This window comes from Pelophylax lessonae (genome assembly GCF_965119305.1).
Source record: "Pelophylax lessonae genome assembly, chromosome: 13".
NCBI classification, from domain to species: domain Eukaryota; kingdom Metazoa; phylum Chordata; class Amphibia; order Anura; family Ranidae; genus Pelophylax; species Pelophylax lessonae.
The window spans coordinates 189,086,558-189,105,758 of NC_138780.1; the positions used below are offsets into that span (position 1 = coordinate 189,086,558).

Below are 19,201 nucleotides of genomic sequence, written 5' to 3' on the forward strand. Positions count from 1 at the left end.
ACAAATATAACATAACTCACATAATTCCTGCTAAATCTAAAAAGAAAACTATGTTAAATAAAAAATAAGATGAGATGAGAAAAATATACAGGCTGGGCAGTTGGAGCTCAGTGATCAGAGAGACAGAGAGAGAGAAACAAAGTTACAATTTACAAATAAACTCCTGAGCAGAGTGCTGGGAGGGGGATTAGTGAGGGACGACTGTCTCTTTCTCAGCAGATAAAAGCTGATAGCAGGGAGAGGGACAGATCAGATTCAGGTGCTGGAGGAAGATTTCTGTATTTGTTGTCCATCACTAATCCCCCTCTCTGTGTGGGCCCCCCTGTGTGCTCGGGCCCCCTACAAGAGGGCTGGTGGTCCCCCCTATCAGCGGCCCTACACACCCCCAACATTACCCTGCATAAGGTAGAACATATTCTGCTTCTGGCCTTCTCTCTACCTTTCTGACTGCATATCCACTGAATATCACACCTCCAACATGACCCTCCATAGAAAACATTTCTTCTCAATCTTTCTGATGACACCCACCACTGGGAAATCAAACCCTTCAAAGGCCCTCCTCCGTAAGGTAGGAAAGACTCTTTTCCTGACCTTCTCTTTACCTTTCTAATTACAAACACCGCCAGGATATTACACCCTCCAACATGACCCTTCATCTGATGGAAAATGACTTTCTATGGGGTAGAGACTATTCTACTCCTGTTCTTCTCCCTCGCTTTCTCAATACAACCACTACTGGGATACCACAATATCACAGTTTCAACATGCCCCAACATAAGGTAGAAAATACTCGTCTCCTGACCTTCTCTCCACCTTTCTGATTACACCCACTATGGGAATATTGTGAAGGAATGTGATGAACACTTGTGAATTAAGCAAAATGGCTATTTTTCTATGTGTATTTTTCTGTACATGTACATATCTTTTTTCTGTCTTACTTACTCAAAATGGCCGTTACTAGATACCCCCCACCACCGAGATTGAATGTCTGTAGAAAGATGGAGCCTTGGCACAGTGCCTTCAAGAGAAGATAACATTCATAAACTCGAAGGGGACCACCTTATAATGGACATGACTAATCAGAAAGCTGCAAATATTCAGTATTATGCTAATATTATGCTTATGACGTACTAACATATGACACCGCCTACTAACTATTTAACACGCTGTACATTAGGAATAAACAGGAAGTATCATTTACCTGAACAATGTGTGTCAGTGTGTGATACCCTAGTGCAGGGGTGGGGAACCTTTTTTCTGCCAAGGGCCATTTGGGTATTTATAAAATCATTCGGGGGCCGTACAAAATTATCAGCTTAAAAATGTGCCTGTTATATTTGGTCAAAAATTTAATTAACTCACCCCTAATGTGATGGGTGCTTCTCTTTGGTGAGGTGTGTGATGTTAGCTGGTATTGATGATGTTGCTATTCACAACTGGTTTTCCATGTTTGCATCGGTCAGTCTGGAGCGCAGTCGACTTTGTGTTGGTAAGTTTTGAAAAGAACTGCTGGTGGGTAATGCTGGTGGGTATAGCTGACTGGTACTGCTGGTGGGTACAGCTGGCTGGTACTGCTGTGGGTACTGCTGGCTCAGGCTGGTACTGCTGGCTTGTACTGTGCTGTGGGTACTGCTGGCTGGTACTGCTGGCTTAGGCTGGTACTGCTGTGGGTACTGCTGGCTCAGGCTGGTACTGCTGGCTGGTACTGTGCTTTGGGTACTGCTGGCTGGTACTGCTCGCTAGTACTGCTGGCTGGTACTGTGCTTTGGGTACTGCTGGCTGGTACTGCTCGCTAGTACTGCTGGCTGGTACTGCTGTGGGTATTGCTGGCTGGTATTGCTGTGGGTACTGCTGACTGGTACTGTGCTGTAGGTACTGCTGGCTGGTACTGTTGTGGGTACTGCTGACTCTGGCTGGTACTGCTGTGGGTACTACTGTCTCTGGCTGGTACTGCTGTAGGTACTGCTGGTTCTGCTGTGGGTACTGCTGGCTCTGGCTGGTACTGCTGTGGGTACTGCTGGCTCTGGCATATACTGCTGTGAGTACTGCTGGCTCTGGCTGGTACTACTGGTTCTGGCTGGTACTGCTGTGTGTGCTGCTGGCGGGAAATTCTGGCTAGCAGCGAGGCCGCACTGGAGGAAGAGGCAATGTTTCCTGTATTGGTCACAGGCAGAGTGCATTTGATATCACTCCACCTGTGACTCACTCAGGCTGTCAGAATGGAGCCGGAACTATACAGGAAGCATTGGCTCTGTTCTGACAGATCAGCTGAGAGACACAGACTCAGCTGCACAGGGGGCCGGACCAAAGGACTTCGAGGGCCGCATACGGCCCCCGGGACGTAGGTTCCCCACCCCTGCCCTAGTGCATGCACTCTAAATACCTATTTAATTAGACCCAGTAGCAGAAATCTATTTTGAACCTGATTGAGGTTTGTAAATTATTACAATATCACACCCTCCAACACAACTCTCCATAAGGTAGAAAATACTCTTCTCCTGACCTCTCTATCTTTCTGATTACACTCACCCCCAGGATATCACACCATTTACCATAACTGTCAATAAGGTAGACATTACTCCACTCCTGACCTTCTTTGTACCTTTCTGAGTACAACCACTACTGGGATATCACAATATCACAGCTCCAACATGACTCTCCATAAGGTAGAAAATACTCTTCTCCTGACCTTCTATCTAATGTTCTTATTACACCCACTATGGGGATATCGCATCTCCTAACATTACCTATGATAAGGTAGAAATACTCTTCTTCTGACCTTTTCTCTACATTTTGGAATAAAATAAGTTAAGCCTAATGGGTGAACTCTTCTGAAAGGTTTTCTTAAATGCAAGGTAATTGCAATAAGAGTAGGCAGACATTTAGGGATACATTTTTCTTTTTTGCCTAATAGAGGGAGTTATGTGTTTGCAAGGGTGGCAACATTGCCATGTTACAGTATAACGCTAATGCTATTTGGGGATTTATACAGCAAACCAGAGACCCCTTTGTATTACAGTGTGCAGCCTTGGATCTAAACCAGAATGCACCTTCATATCTGCCCCACTCTCCTCGCACAGATGACCAGACCAATATATGCATCAACATTAACACAGTAGAGAAAAATGCAGATCCCTGTGTACCACTGGTGTCCACTAGCGGCATGTAGCCTCCCAATGCTGCTTTGGATTTACAGGTACTTTAAAGTTCAATTCCAGGTTTTTGTTTTTTGCTTTTGTATGTACACTGGTGCAGCTTGGACCAATGTTTATATTCATATTTCATACCTGCAGAATCCCTCTAGAACCAGAGAAATGCTATAGTAGCTGCCGCTACTACGGTGCTTCTCACCGGCTTTTGGATCCCATTCGAAGCGAATGCCCTGCTGCTTAGTGAACGCAGAAAGTCACATACTCAGCATGGGTGCCATTTTAAGAACAAATAATTTTTCTCAGTTAATGCAAAGCATTCTTTCATTGGATGAGGTGCAGAGGTGGAGTGGTGATGTTACCCCCCTCATCCAATCAGAAAATGCTTAGCATTCATTGAGAAACATGCAAGACGTGGTCACACATATAAATGAACTAGGAACCCATTATGCTCACCGATGTCAATCAGTGGAAATCTGCCAATCATTTGAGCATGTGCAGAGATAAGCCTAAATTAATCTATAGGTAATCTAGTTAATCTATATGTGTGATGTGATTATGTATATACACATTGTATTTATGCGTTTATTTGCTATTTATTTTCTTTTGTTTTTTTCAAGTTTTCATTAATAACTTGGCCAATATGGAGGGTCTCTGAGGAAGCAATGTGTGAACAAACCTGTTCTGCGAATCGCGTTAGACCTCTTGACCATACTAATGAAGTAGATGGTAAAGTAAACCCTTGGAGCTGTTATGGGGTTACACTGTTCAATTATTATGGATTTTATGGTGTATCTTTTTTTTATCAATTTTGTATGTAATAAAATGTACCTTTTTATATAAAAAAATAATTACAATTTGATGTGTTCATTTATGTGTGACAACTCTACATCCTTTAAAGGCCATTTTCTATCGGTGGGAGACTAATATCTCCTAGCTACTAGTGATCGACCGATATCGTTTTTTTACCGCCGATACCAATTCTTTGGTCATCGGATATCGGTATCGGCCGATATTGGCAGATATTTTCAGACATTAAAAAAAGATATATATTTATATATTTTTTTTTATGTCTACAGATACTGTGGTGGAGGGATCTGGGGGTCTGAAAGACCCAAAAACCCCTCCTCTGCACTTACATTGAAAGCATTCAAAACTGAAAGTTTGGCTGTTTTGAATGCTGTAAGTTTTTGAATTCAGTGCCGCCAGTACTCGGAAGTGATGTCATGTCATGACATCACTTCCGGGTACTCGGCGGTGCCAAATTTAGAGAAATGGAGACCCGGTCAGATGGTGGCAGTGAAGGTAGGATGCCCGGGTCTCCCGGTGGGACAGGAGACCTGGGCGAGCCACGGAAGGCGGCGGGAGGGGGGGGACGTCCCCTCCCTCTCCTTGGAATGACAGCCGAGCGGCTTCTCAGCCGCATCGGTTGTCATTACAAGGCAGTCGGCTATGGACACCGGTACCGGGCTGATGCCTCTAGCTGCAGGCATCACCCTGGCACTTTCCCGAAATATTGGCAATATCGGTAAATCAAAAGGCCGATTCCAATATATCAGGGAAAGTGCATATCGACCCTCGATATATTGGCTTTGCCAATAATCGGTCAATCTCTACAAGCTACCCCTTTTTGCCTTCAATGTCTAATTAAAGGATGTGGATGTAGATGTTGTTCCTGGGACTGATACACCTTGTTACAGTACTTAACCTCCCTGGCGGTCTGATTATGTCAGAATTTTTGTGCTAAAAGCGGTACATTGTTTACATGGAATTCTGTTTTATATTTTAGGCCTGTAATTCTTAGGAATAACTCACTTAAATCTGTCCAAACAAGAGTCTAGCAGACATCCTGGGTATGATAAAGTTTGAAACAGGAAATCATAAATTATAATATAATAATACATTTCATCAAATTCTTCATTGTTTTTGAAGTGGAGATATTTCATTATGAGGGAGAATCTGTACTCTGACATGACCGTGTCAAAGAATGGAGTGGCAAGTAATGTATTGGTTGTCCAATACTTCTGCAGGGGTTTCCCCACCACTCCCTGAAGAATTATTAGGCCCAGAAATTTCCAAACGTCATCTTTGGTCACTGGTTCCCACTTTCTACATCTTGCAAACTTCCGATGCGTAGCGCATTGTTGCTCTTTGTACCGGTTTGTCTCGGTAACGATTTTTTTCAATAACCTCATCGGTCAGAAATAATTGTAGGTATGCCAAGGGGTTGTCATGGTCAACGTCAACTTTCATACCAGGTGCTCCAGTAAATGGGAATCTTGGGGGGGCGCTGCCTGATCCGTACCGCAGTCACTAGAGCACCAAGTCCGCACATCGTTGAGCTCAGTCGCAGAATCGTCGCTGTCGTCACTTTTAATACCCGATGACGAATTTTCCCACAAATTACCATCGCTCCGTTCTTCAAATATTTCCGATTCACCGTCGCTGTTTTCCAGTTCGACCAAAAGCGTTTTTGAGCTAAAAGAACCCTTTTTGGACGCCATGGACATTCTCAATTTTCCAGGCACAAAGTACCGCAAAAAGTACAGGCAGGGCACTGGAAAAGCCACTAGGTGAAATGGCATGATACAAAGTTGTAATCCTTCCTAACAGATTATGCAGTATCATGTCATTTTATTTTATTTTTTTTAATCTCTCGCCGGATCCACCCCCCCTGTGATGCAGCGCTCGCAGGGAAGGGAACCGGAAGAAGGTGCCGGCATTGGCCGAACACACAGCGGGAGGAAGGCTGGGGAGGACGGCGGGGGATCGCAGGGGAAGGCGAGTTTCATTCTGGGGTAATCCCGAGTGTGGCACGGGGTTACTGCTTTTGGCACTGAAAATTAACCCCGAGCCACACTTGGGAATACCGCCAGGGAGGTTAAAGTGTGTCTTGAATCTGTCCATAATTTTTATAGGGTGCCTTGACTGAAAAAGGGTTGAGAAACACTGCTATACAGTATATACAGTATCTATTTCTCTCAGAAATTGAAAGGTTAGGTGTATGAATGAAAATCAGAAATGCTCAGGAACGCAGAGAGGAAGGGAAAATAATTCTCATCATCCACACAACAAACAGAGAGATATCTGCTCCTGCTTATCATGAATTATTATTACAACACTGCAACAGAACAGAGGCAGGAGATGGAAGAAAGGCACGGACGGAGTGCATTATGAATTACTACATCCTAACATTAATATTTTGTCTTTCTCAAAAAATTCATCACATCACTACAGGCTATGTAATATCCCCGGAGTATCTGGATTCTGGTTAGCAAGGGTATGATGAGACACTGGAAATGCGGTTTGAGGATGAGTTTGTGCTGAAGAATTTACAAAGAACGGATCAGGAGGGGAATATCAAATTAAGGACAAGCTAGAAGACTTCAGCAATACCCAATATGTTTGGACTGTAAACCAGCCTTTGTCAACCAGGCTGCCCTGGCACCCTGGGGATGCCTTCAGGTTTCTTCAGAAATGCCTTGGCAAAATGCCTAAAAATTGCCCAAAAAAATGTATGCAAGCCAGCGCATGGATGAAACCTGCCTTTTAGTTACACAAAGCCACAGGTTACATTACATTAATATTACATTATTATAATTATTACATTACAGCCTACAAGCTGCCGGTGTCCTAAAAGCCCAGGAAAGAATCCAGACCTTTTTTAAAGCAATCTAGTGAGCTGGCCAGAACCACCTCTGGAGGGAGTCTATTCCACATTTTCACAGCTCTTACTGTGAAGGATCCTTACCGTATTTGGAGATTAGATCTGTTTTCCTCTAGACGTAAAGAGTGCCCCTTGTCCTCTGTGTTGACCTTAAAGTGAACAACTCAACACCAAGTTCACTATATGGACCTCTTATGTATTTATACATGGTGATCATATCCCCCCTTAACCACTTTACCACCGCCCACAGTAATATTACTGCGGCAGAGTGGCTCGTTATCGTCTGACGACGTAGTACTACCTCGTCAGACACCCCCCCTTCTGGGCGGCGCTTGCGCGCCGCCGGAGGCTCGCTCCCGCTGTTTTCAGTCACAGCGGGAGTCGGACCAGGGGAGGAGCAGCGGCAATCGCCGCTGCTCTGCCCCGATCGTCGGGGATCTAGTGTGGAGATCCGCCCGCCTGTGTAAACACAAGCGGGCGGATCTCCATAGTGACAGATCGGACTGTTCAGCATAGCTGGACATCCGATCTGTCCATGACTCACTCAGTCCCCTCCCCCCCTACACGTCAGTAAGCACCAGGCATACATTAACCCCTCCCTCTCCAATAAAATTAACCCCTTCCCTGCCAGTGTCATTTTTACAGTAACAGTGCATATATATAGCACTGATTACTGCAGTAATGTCGCTGGTACCCCCAAAAGTGTCAAAAATGTCAGTCAAGGGTCCGATCTGTCCGCCGCAATGTCGCAGTCCCGCAAAAAAAATCGCAGATCGCCGCCATTACGCGTTACAAAAAAAAAAACCCAAAAATGACAGAAATCTTTCCCTTAGTTAGTAAACGCAATAACTTTTGCGCAAACCAATCAAAATACGCTTATTGTGATTTTTTTTACCAAACATAGGTAGCAGAAAACAAATTGGCCAAAAATTTTTAAAAAAATTGGTTTTTACATTTTTTTGGGGGGGGGGAATTTCATATAAAAAAATGTTAAAAATATTGTTATTTTTTCAAAATAAACGCTCTTTTTTTGTTTATAGCGCAAAAAGTAAAAATCGCACAGGTGATCAAATACCACCAAAAGAAAGCTCTGTTTGTGGGAAAAAAAGGACGTAAATTTCGTTTGGGTACGGCGTCGCACGACCGCGCAATTGTCAGTTAAAGTCGCACAGCGCCGAATCGCAAAAAGTGGCCTGGACGGAAGACAGCAAAATCCTCCGGTGGTAAAGTGGTTAATCTCCTCTTCTCAAGAGAAAATAAATTCAGTTCCTCCAATCTTTTCTCATAGCTGAGCTCCTCCATGCCTCTTATCAGTTTGGTTGCCCTTCTCTGCACTTTCTCCAGTTCCTGATACCCTTTTTAAGAACTGGTGCCCAAAACTGAACTGCATATTCCAGATGAGGTCTTACTAATGATTTGTACAGGGGACATAGCAGATGACAGCTCATCCCTTCACCTACATAGCAGATGACAGCTCACCCCTTCTCCTACATAGCGAATGACAGCTCATCCCTTCCCTTACATAGCGGATGACAGCTCACCCTTTCCCTTACATAGCAAATGACAGCTCATCCCTTCCCTTACATAGCGGATGACAGCTCATCCCTTCTTCTACATAGCAGATGACAGTTCACCCCCCTTCTCCTACATAGAGAATGACAGCTCATCCCTTCCCTTACATAGCGGATGACAGCTCACCCCTTCTCCTATATAGCAGGTGACAGCTCACCCCTTCCCTTACATAGCGGCTGACAGGTCACGCCTTTCCTTACATAGCAGATGACAGCTCATCCCTTCTTCTATATAGTTGATGACTGTTCACCCCCTTCTCCTACATAGCGAATGACAGCTCATCCCTTCCCTTACATAGCAGATGACAGCTCACCCCTTCTCCTGCATAGCAGCGACAGCTCATCCCTTCTCTTACATAGCAGATGACAGCTCATCCCTTCTCTTACATAGCAGGTGACAGCTCAACCCTTCCCTTACATAGCAGATGACAGCTCACCCCTTCTCCTGCATACCAGATGACAGCTCACCCCTTCCCTTACATGGCAGATGACAGCTCACTCCTTCTACATAGCAGATGACAGCTCACCCCTTCTCCTGCATAGCAGATGACAGCTCACCCCTTCCCTTACATGGCAGATGACAGCTCACCCCTTCTACATAGCAGATGACAGCTCACCCCTTCTACATAGCAGATTACAGCTCACCCCTTCTCCTGCAAAGCAGAGACAGCTCACCCCTTCCCTTACATAGCAGATGACAGCTCACCCCTTCCCTTACATAGCAGATGACAGCTCACCCCTTCACCTACATAGCGAATGACAGCTCACCCCTTCCCTTACATAGCAGATGACAGCTCACCCCTTCCCTTACATAGCGGATGACAGCTCACCCCTTCCCTTACATAGCAGATGACAGCTCACCCCTTCTCCTATATAGCAGGTGACAGCTCACCCCTTCCCTTACATAGCTATTGCACATGGGCATATTTAAATGATCTTATCTGCACTAGCCTCAGCATAAAAAATGCTTGTTTTGGCATGTATTGGCACGCCTTTATCGGTATATGGCATTTAGAACTATATACATTATATAACGCATAAATTCATTCTATTGGCTAGAAAAGTATACTATTCTATCCAGTAGAATGAATGTACACAAACATGCATGTGTTTATACACATTTATGCACATAGGTCTGTAAATTATGCCAGTAAGCTTCTATCCAAACGCAGGTTTGGGACTCTTTTTATGCCCTAAATGCTGCTTTAAAATATGCCCAAATGTGCACAGACAGGGCCGCTGTTAGAAATCATGGGGCCACTTACAGCCTTCCTGACAGGGCCCCCCTTCAACCTCGCCCTTGACCCCGCCTGGAAAAAAAATGCAGGTTTGTATGTGTTTTTTTTTTTTTTTTTTTGAGTGATATGTTGACACGGTGATTAAATGACAAGGGAAAGGTGGGTTGCACTTTCCCCTATAGCACCTTTTTTTTTTTTTTGTCTTCTTTTTCACTTTTTTTCACATTTTCACTATTAAGTATGATTGCAATATATAGTGTCTTGCCTTATTTCACTTCACGGAATGTATATGACTGGGGGTAATGGGGGAATTTATGCAATATGTATTTTTTTTTTTTTTTGTGAGATTATATATGTATGTTGATAAAATTAATAAAAGATTTATTTAAAAAAAAAAAATGCAGGTTTGTTGCCGTTTACCAACGTGTGTTTGCAATTGGGCATTTTTGAACTGTAATGCTGCCCGGGCCCCCCTGTGGAGCTGATGGGGCCGGGCACCGTTACAATACGAACTGGTTGTACTGCCCTATCAGCGGCCTTGTACACGGGCACATAGGCTGATACAGAGCTGCATTCAGAGTCATAGGAAAATAAAAGGGCTTGTTCATACATTTGGCTATTATTGCCTCCCCATTGAAAAGCCTTCCTAAGTGGATCGCTTTTTAAAGGCATTGGACAAGCAGCGAGGATGTAATATGTCCCCTCCTCGCTGCCTGTTTTACCTTTCAAAATACTGAACCACCAAATCACAACCACATGCAAGGAGGGCCGCTAGGGTGTAGCTTCATTCACTTGAATGTGCAATTTCATTTTTTGCTGTAGCATGTGTGCATCACTGAGAAGCTGCATTTCTGTGTTTAAGTGAGCAGTTGGGGGGTAGTAAAACTGCAGATCAACTGCCTGCTTTTACTGCTACCTGGCTGACAGTGTGAACAAGCCCTAAGGCTAGGCGATGAAGGCTGGTTCGAATTGTATTGGCAATTCCTGATGCAGCTCTCAGTGGCTCTCAGCAGCTAGGTGTGGCCGCTGGCCCCATTTACAGTAATGACAGGTCACTGGCGGCCGAATTTGTTTCTGTCTTGGCTGAATGCCGTGATCATCGCAGGGCTGGCGGCCACATCTAGCTGCTGAGAACTGCTTAAGATTCCAGCCGCTACAATTCACAGCAGCCTTAATTGCTGGTAAAAATGTGTCCTTAACCGCTTGCCAACCAGCCACCGTAGTTTTTCTGTGGCAGGTCGGCTTTGTCCTGCGAAACAATGTACCTGTACATCGTTTTGCAGGACCGCTAATCTGACGGCCGCGATTGCCACCGGGCACCTGCAATCGCTCCCCGTGGAGAAAGAATGGCGGTCTGCCGTAGTAAGTATGGCAGACCGCTGTTCTGTCAGTAATGAACACAGGTATCCTTGTGTTCCTCCTATTTAGTACCACAGGTCTCTGTGTTCATGCAGCAAACCCATCCCTCCCACAGTCAGAAAGCACCCCCCTTGGCACAAACTTAATGCTTTCATCTCCCCTGGTGTTAACCCCTTCCCTGCCAGTGTCTTTAGTACAGTAACAGTGCATATTTTTAGCGATTGCTGTAGTATTGTCACTGGTCCCCCCAAAAGTGTAAAAAAATGTAAGTTAGGGGTCCAATCTGTCCGCCGCAATGTCACAGTCCCGCTAAAAATCAATGATTGCCGCCATTAGTAGTAAAAAAAAAAGAATATTTTTTTATGAAAAATATGTAGCAGAATACAAATTGGCCCAAAATTAGATTTTTTAATTTTTATTGGGAAAGAAATATAGCAGAAAGTGAAAAATATTGGGGTTTTTTTTACACTTACTGAGATTTTTTTTTACAAAAAATATGAAGCAGAATACATATTGGACTAAAATGATGAACATTTTTATTACAGTATACATACAGTATGTTAAAGATGACACATCAATGAAGTGCTGACCACCAACAGGTGTAACCTGGAGCTGATCAGGGTAGTAAATAATGATATACAACATAGATAGATAGATAGATATTGATTGAAATTTCAGTTTATATACTGTATAATAAATATTTACTGTATATAAAACATGGTATAAAACACTCCCTGATTAGCTCTGTAATCTTTAATATATACTCAGAAAGCAACACAAATGATACAAATGTTACATCTTAATATGGTTACATTTTTGTTTTATTTATTTTATTAAAATGTTACACATATATTTAATGAGGTTTCTTTTACTAGATATCCGATTGCTGAGGAATTGCACCCAGCATGACATAATGGGCCCATGGCAAAATGTGTCCCCCCCCCCCCCTCCCAATTCTGTGCCTGCTCCACTGGCTGGTCCTCCCATATCTTAACTCCGTCCCTGCCACAGGCCACCACCTCTGGCTCCATCACCATTACAAGGGCAATGTACACACACCAGACATGGCATTAGAAATAAATTAGAAAGAAATAAATCCCTTTCCCTTATCTGAGCCGAGGCAACAAGACTCTAATCTGAACAGGGACTGACTGCAGTGGTCTCAGAGATGATGATATGCCCATTGCCCGGTGTACAGTTTAGTGTGCTGCTTGTAGCAGTATGTGTCCTATATAAAAGCAATTGATGTCATGACCTCCTATGTACCAATCCTGGGCAAACACTCACCCAGCACAATGATCAGAGATATCTTATACCTGTAATGGGGGGTGATTATAATTTATTTTCTAAGACATCAGCAAAGTGCTCACCCACAGTATATTTGAGGAACCCTGCATGTCCCAAGAAGTCATGTGATGTCACCGGTCTCTAGTGATTGGATAGGCTGCATTCTCAGTGATGTCACTGGTCTCTAGTGATTGGATAGGCTGCATTCTCAGTGATGTCACCGGTCTCTAGTGAATGGATAGGCTGCATTGTCAGTGATGTCACTTTTCTCTGTCGATTGGATAGGCTGCATTCTCAGTGATGTCACTGGTCTCTAGTTAATGGATAGGCTGCATTCTCAGTGATGTCACTGGTCTCTAGTGAATAAATAGGCTGCATTCTCAGTGATGTCACTGGTCTCTAGTGAATGGATAGGCTGCATTCTCAGTGATGTCACTTTTCTCTGGTGATTGGATAGGCTGCATTCTCAATGATGTCACTGGTCTCTAGTGATTGGATAGGCTGCATTCTTAGTGATGTCACTGGTCTCTAGTGACTGGATAGGCTGCATTCCCAGTGATGTCACTGGTCTCTAGTGAATGGATAGGTTGCATTCCCAGTGATGTCACTGGTCTCTTGTGAATGGATAGGCTGCATTCTCATTGATGTCACCGGCCTCCAGTGAATGGATAGGCTGCATTCCCAGTGATGCCACTTTTCTCTGGTGAATGGATAGGCTGCATTCTCAGTGATGTCACTTTTCTCTGGTGATTGGATAGGCTGCATTCCCAGTGATGTCACTGGTCTCTAATGAATGGATAGGTTGCATTCCCAGTGATGTCACTGGTCTCTTGTGAATGGATAGGCTGCATTCTCATTGATGTCACCGCTCTCCAGTGATTAAATAGGCTGCATTCCCAGTGATGTCACTTTTCTCTGGTGATTGGATAGGCTGCATTCTCAGTGATGTCACTGGTCTCTAGTGAATGGATAGGTTGCATTCCCAGTGATGTCACTGTTCTCTAGTGAATGGATAGGCTGCATTCCCAGTGATGTCACTTCTCTGGTGATTGGATAGGCTGCATTCCCAGTGATGTCACCGGTCTCTAGTGATTGGATAGGCTGCATTCTCAGTGATGTCACTGGTCTCTATTGATTTGATAGGCTGCATTCTCAGTGATGTCACCGGTCTCTAGTGAATGGATAGGCTGCATTCTCAGTGATGTCACTGGTCTCTAGTGATTGGATAGGCTGCATTCTCAGTGATGTCACTGGTCTCTATAGATTTGATAGGCTGCATTCTCAGTGATGTCACCGGTCTCTAGTGAATGGATAGGCTGCATTCTCAGTGATGTCACTGGTCTCCAGTGATTGGATAGGCTGCATTCTCAGTGATGTCACCGGTCTCTAGTGATTGGATAGGCTGCATTCTCAGTGATGTCACTGGTCTCCAGTGATTGGATAGGCTGCATTCTCAGTGATGTCACTGGTCTCTAGTGAATGGATAGGCTGCATTCTCAGTGATGTCACTGGTCTCTAGTGATTGGATAGGCTGCATGTCACTGGTCTCTAGTGATTGGATAGGCTGCATTCTCAGTGATGTCACTGGTCTCTAGTGATTGGATAGGCTGCATTCTCAGTGATGTCACTGGTATAAACCAGTGTTTGTCCAAAAGACAATCTTGGTGCTGAACTGTATATCTTGCCCTTGGCATTTATTAGCCTTAGCATCTCCATCTTACAGTTTTATTACAGAGGGAATATAAAAGGCAATTATTTACAACTCACCCTCCAGTGGAGCAAATAATAAAGTGAGGATAATTGGCCTTGTGTTCTTGTTTGGATAAAAAGAAAGTCAGCCAAGTGCACTAATCTGTAATGTCATTTTGTAAAGGGGTCTCCCCTGCCCCTCCTATTAACCCCTGCTGCGCTTAGCCGTCAGTAAGTCGTTGCAGTCACCTTGCCTGCTCTTGCTCAGGAATTAGAGGAGTCGGATTAACATGGTTAGAAGAGCCAGAAGACAGTTTATGGGGCTGTCAGCTGTGTGCCGCGCACCGCTAATCCACTCACGCCGCGAAAGCTGGCTGCGCCGATGAAATAGAGGGCATGACTCTCCATCGTCACACCGTTCAGGGACAATTACTTGCTCACAGCCAGCGCTTGGCAAATCAAATCTACGGGTAATCTGCGGAGACAGCTGCAGGAAGAGAAAACTACTTCATGTACGCAATGTACTCCTCGAAACTTGGAATCATTCCAGGTCTAGGAAACGTTGTAGCAATTCAAAAAAGCATGCACCACAGATCCAATTCTATGGACCCCATTGTTACCACTTGTAGACGAGTAAATCGCAGACACAACTGGTCTAACCTACACCTAGATGTCTATGCTCACCAACACTCTGCTGGCCTCTAGACACACCACTGAGTCTCATTGAAAGCTGGTCATAAATGGACCGAATCCTGGCAAGTTCAGCAGGAGTTCAATCCATCTGTGGGTAGGCTGAGATTCGATTCATCTATGGGCAGGCTGGTTGGAGTGAAGTCGATCTATACTGAACAAAATTATAAATGCAACACTTGTTTTTGCCCCCATTTTTCATGAGCTGAACTAAAAGATCTCAAAGAAAACCAGGATTCATCTGTGAAGAGAACACCTCTCCAACAGTGGCGGCTGGTGCGTTGGGGGCGCAGGGGCGCCGCCCCCCCCCCCCATCCATGCGTCCGGCCCCCTAATCTACATGCGGGGCGCAGGACGCATGGAATTCAATGAGGTTTTTTTTTTCTGAATCACCTGATTAGAGCCAGAGGCTCTAATAGGCTTCAGAAAAGGGTGGACCCGGGGCGCAGAACACTGTGCCCTAGCCCACCCATTTGTGTGACAATAGCGACTGAAAATTCGCTATTGTCACACGGATCCTCCTCCTGGCCAATCAGGAAGCGGGTCCGAGACCGGCTTCCTGATTGGCTGAAAGGCGAACCCATGCCATTGGCCGAGGAGGAGGCGGGAGGACTCAAGGAGATGCGGGGGACTGAGGAGAAACCGCCGCTGCAGGTTAGTGCACTGGTCTCTCTGCATTGAAGGGGGCACGGCACGCTGTGGTCACTCTGCATTGAAAGGGGGCACGCTGTGGTCACTCTGCATTGAAAGGGAGCACGCTGTGGTCACTCTGCATTGAAAGGGGGCACGCTGTGGTCACTCTGCATTGAAAGGGGGCACGATGGTCACTCTGCATTGAAGGGGGCACGAAGGTCACTCTGCAATTTTTTACAACGTTTTTTGCCGCAAAGCAATGCCTATTACATTTTTCTGTTTGTGCCCCCCCCCCCCCAAAAAAATATTTTGAGCACCAGCCGCCACTGCTCTCCAAAGTGCCAGACGCCATCCAATGTGAGCATTTGCCCACTCAAGTCAGTTACGACGGCGAACTTCACTCAGGTGGAGACCCCGATTAAGACAACAAGCATGCAGATGAACTTCCCTGAGACGGTTTCTGACAGTTTGAGCAGAAATTCTTTGGCTATGCAAACCGATTGTTGCAGCAGCTGTCCGGGTGGCTGGTTTCAGACCATCTTGGAGGTGAAGATGCTGGATATGGAGGTCCTGGGCTGGTGTGGTGTGGTTACACGTGATCTGCAGTTGTGAGGCCGGTTGGATGTACTGCCAAATTTTCTGAAACGCCGTTGGAGGAGGCTTATGGTAGAGAAATTAACATTTAATTCACGGGCAACAGCTCTGGTGGACATTCCTGCAGTCAGCATGCCAATTGCATGCTTCTTCAAAACTTGCGAGATCTGTGGCATTGTGCTGTGTGATAAAACTTCACATTTTAGAATGGCCTTTTATTGTGGCCGGCCTAAGGCACACCTGTGCAATAATCATGCTGTCTAATCAGCATCTTGATATGCCACACCTGTGAGGTGGATGGATTATCTCGGCAAAGGAGAAGCGCTCACTAACACAGATTTAGACGGATTTGTGAACAATATTTGAGACAAATAGGCCTTTTGTGTACATAGAAAAAAGTCTTAGATCTTTGAGTTCAGCTAATGAAAAATGGGGGCAAAAACAAAAAAGTGTTGCGTTTAAAATTTTGTTCCGTGTATTTACATGGATTTTTGTTGCCTCTATAGCTGCCAGCAGTAATCATTGTGTTTTGCCAGAAGAGAAGGCTCCCTGCCGACAGAACAAAAAGGCGCTGCGGGAGGAGTTCCCCCATCAACACTGAATGTGATTTTCTGTTGCAGGAAAAAAAAATTGCATCATTTATGGCTTGCTTAGGTGTTATAGGCGCATCAGCGGCCAACCAATGCAACCTTCTGCAGGGAGAAATCCACAGGGATAACCTACTGGAAATGCATTGTAGACACTTTTGATATATTTTACGTGTGCTCTTCTGCAGGGCAGAAGAAATGGATGTGCTGTGACTATGAATAGAACATATCACCACTGCACCAAAACTCTGTAAATAGGTCAGTTTTTATTGCTTCAAACAGCCACACACAAATAAAAACTAATGTTTGGAGTCTCACACAAAGGACTCCCTTAAGACACTGGTGGTCACACTCTTCTGGGATCCCACTCCAGGTCCCCACTCCAGTGTGTAGCCATTGCAACTTCCAACATAGTGTTGGCACAGCAGCCAATCAGGAGGCAGCTCTCCTAATTGACATTGCCCTAAACAACAAAGATGCACGTGGCTTGGTTATCGAGCAATATGCTACTATATGCGTTAGCTGAACCCCCTGCTGCATTCCCTGACCAGCATCCCCTGCCTTCTGTTTCTTTTGTGTCTGCCTCCAGCTTCTACTGTATGCATCCTATGTAATTTAGTGACTCAATGCTCCCCAATTGCCCAATGTCTCCATGCACACCCAATGTTCCCTGTGTTGTGTGTTGTGTGCTCCAGTGTCTCCAAGTGTTCCCTTATTGTGTCCTGTGTCATCCAGTGTCTCCAGGTAAATATTTTGTCATCTAGTAACTCCAAGTTGCTCCTATGTCTCCAAGTGCGTTCAATGACAGCTAGTAACACCAAAACTCCCCACATTTGTCTCCAAGTGTGGCCCTGTGTGCTCCATGTCATCTAGTGACTTCAGGTGAGCACCTATGTTTCCAAGTGCGCCCAAGTGTGCCCCATGTCATATAGCAACTCCAACTGCGCTCCTGTGTCTCCAAGTGTGCTCAGTATCAGCTAGTGACTCCAAGATTCCCCATGTGTCTCCAAGTTGTGGCCAAGTGCACTCCATGTTATCCAGGTACTCTAAGTGTGCCCTGTGTCTCCACATGCATCCCAGTGCACTTTGTGTCTCCATGTGCGCCAAGTGTGCTCCATGTTGTATGCCTCTTAGTCCGCAAGTGTGCCCCAGTGCTCCCTGTGTCATCTAGAGTCACCTCTGACGGAGGCTCTTTACCATGTGATCAGCCGTGTCCAATCACGGCTGGTCACATAGTAAATAGGAACAGCCGTTGATCGGCTTTCCTTAGTTCGTGCCTGACAGGCACGAGCAAAGGAGCGCCGATCGGCGGCTCCCCTGACAGGGGGGGGGGGGGTCGGCACTGGTAATCAGATCATTGATTACCAGTGCAGACCCTCGGGGGGGGGGGGGATGCCACTGGATCCACCAGGGATGCCCACTATGACCCCAGGGATGCCCACTATGACCCCAGGGATGCCCACTATGGCCACCAGGGATGGCAATCAGGGCTCAGGGAGCCCCCCATTGCCCTCCCCATCAGTGATGCCCACCAGTGTCCTCCCTATCAGTGCTGCCCACAAGTGCCCATCATTGCTATCCTTTAGTGTCGCCCACCAGTGCCCATTATTGCCCACCAGTGCCGCCTATCAGTGCCCATCAGTGCCGCCCGTCAGTGCCACCCATCAGTGCCCACCAGTGCCGCCTATCAGTGCCCATTAGTGCCCGTCAGTGCCACCTACCAGTCCCCATCAGTGCCACCTATCAGTGTCCATCAATGCCGCCTATCAGTGCCCAGCAGTGCCGCCTATCAGTGCACACCAATGCTGCATATCTGTGCTACCTATCAGTGCCGCATATCAGTGCCGCATATCAGTGCCGCCTATCAGTGCCACCCCATCAGTGCCACCCCATCAGTGCCTCCTCATCAGTGCCTCCTCATCAGTGCCTGTCAGTGCAGTCTCATCAGTGCTCATCAGTGCAGGAAAAAACTTATTTATTTACAAAATTGTATAACATAAACAAAAAAACTTTTTTTTTTTTCAAACTTTTCGGTCTTTTTTTATTTGTTTAGCAAAAAGTAAAAATCGCACAGGTGATCAAATACCACCAAAAGAAAGCTCTATTTGTGGGGGGAAATGACATAAATTTGGTGTAGGTACAGTGTTGCATGACCGCGCAATTGTCATTCAAATTGCAACAGTGCTAAAAGGGGAAAATTGGCCTGGGCAGGAAGGGAGGGAAGTGCCCTGTATTAAAGTGGTTAAAAGCCTAATAATTAACATGTTGGTGGGAGGAAGGAAAGGAACCTGCAATGGAAAAAAAATAAGCGGATTAACCAGTTGCCAGTCACCCAATAGTAGATTTACTGCTACAGGGCGGTCGCTGTGTGCAGTCTCATACTGTATATATGCGTGATTCTGCACTTCTGGGTGGGGGCGCACGCGCCGCCGGAGCTACCACTTGTGCTGGGATTAGTCCCAGCAGAAACCAATCAGCAGGTGCCGGCCAATGGATGTCCGCCGGCACCCGCTGATCGTCAAGGAGAGACACGGGATGGGGCTCTGCCTATGTATACAATACAGAGCTCCATCTTGTCAGTAGGGATGCAATGGGTTTTCTTTCCCTGCAAAGCAGGGGGAAAAAAATCCCAACAAATCTTTCAGTTAAAGCAGCACACAGTGTACACATAAACACTGGCTAGGCACACACTTAACACTTTAACCCCTTTAACTCACAGCAGGGAAGGCATGGATCC

General features: G+C 45.6%; 1 protein-coding gene across 1 annotated transcript in view; it reads right to left on the reverse strand.

The window, feature by feature from the left end:
• Positions 1 to 19,201, reverse strand: part of EML5 (EMAP like 5) — a 335,723-nt gene that overhangs the window by 206,808 nt on the left and 109,714 nt on the right.